Consider the following 1,653-nt stretch of genomic DNA (forward strand, 5'->3'; position numbering starts at 1 on the left):
GAGTTTTATCATGTATGCAGTGAAGGATAAGGGCCATTCCAAAAGGAAGTTGTTTTAGAAAGTCAGATATTGGGAAGTCTATGGTGAAAAGAGCTTGTTGGTGGCAGTGGTGTCTTGAGGAACATCAGTGGATAAGAAACAGAGATCATAGGCACTAAAGTGGATATGCAATACACCCTGTCCCAGAGGAGACATAACTCCCTGAACAATGAGTTATTATTTCCCTTTCTTTAGTTATAGATCTCATATAATTGTGTCAAAGTCCATTGACTAGTGGAAACAAAAGTACCTGGTCAATGTTAAATTTAATAGAAATTCCTGACTCATATTTCCTATCTTGAAGCCAAAATCATACCATTATGAATGAAAAACAAAATAACTAGTCATATCTTAATTTACTTTACTTCTGAAACTTGTTGGTAATCAGAAAAGATAAGAGCGTGAGATGAGGAAGTAGAGTACTGAAGGTATTAAGGATAGCCAGTGCAAATACCTCAATGTGGCAGATGGAGCATCTAGTTCAAGAAACATCAAGAAGGTCATTAGTCATGGATTACAGAATATGAGGAGAAGAAGAATAAAAGAGAAGAGAATGTTTAAGAAGATCAAAATGGGGGCAGAGCAAGATGGTGTGAAGGCAGGAATTCCCAGAAACTCTTTTTCTCAAAAACTGAAAAAGCCATCAAATTATGACTCTAGCCAAAACTTAGAGGGGCAGAACCCACAGAAAGACTGAGTGATACAATTTTCCAGTCCAAGACAATTTAGAAGTTCTTCAGGAAAGGTCAGTTTCACTGGGACGGGGTTGGAAAGAGCCTCAGAGCAGCTGCTCCACAGAGCAGCCGAGCCAGAGCAAACCAGCTCCAGCCTTCCAGGAACAGGCTGTGGGCCACCTGGGTCCATGGCAGAGGAGGAGATTTCCAGAACTCTTGGCCCACGGATCACTGGTGGTGAGAGAACTCTGCCACACTAGGTGGAGTGGAGTAATGGCCTCAGAGCAGCCCTACAGTGAGAATCTGCAGCGGGAATCAGCAAAGCTACCCAGCACTTTCCAGAGCTTCCACCATCCTCTTTCAGGGGAAAAGATGGACTTTCAATGAAACTTTCAAACTTTCCTATAGAAACAACCAGACCTGAATAGAAAGTTTGATCTCCAAGTATAGCACTCAGGTGAAGCACAGAGGGAGTGAATAAGAAGGACTAAATATGAGGAACTTAATTATGTGAATCACCTGTATTCCTGCATAGGAAGAAGATACTGATAATTCATGTGAACCTTCACATTTATAAGAGAAGTTAGAAGGAATATATATATATATATATATATATATATATATATATATATATATATGTAAGGCACAGGAGTATAATGGTATAATATAGCATAAAGATGGTGATATGGGAGATAAAGGAAAGTACTGGGAGAAAAGGAGAGGAAGAAGGGGCTAAGAATATTTCACATAAAAGAGTCAAGAAAAAGCTTTTGCCTTATTTATTTATGCCTTTTTATTTACTTTTAGTTTTTTTGCAAGGCAATGGTGGTTAAATGGCTTGCCTAAGTGTCTGAGGCTGGCTGGATTTGAAGTCAGGTACTCCTGACTCCAGGGCTGGTACTCTATCCACTGTGCCACCTAGCTGCCACAAGAAAAAGCT

This window comes from Macrotis lagotis, chromosome 7, assembly GCF_037893015.1.
Source record: "Macrotis lagotis isolate mMagLag1 chromosome 7, bilby.v1.9.chrom.fasta, whole genome shotgun sequence".
NCBI classification, from domain to species: Eukaryota; Metazoa; Chordata; class Mammalia; order Peramelemorphia; family Peramelidae; genus Macrotis; species Macrotis lagotis.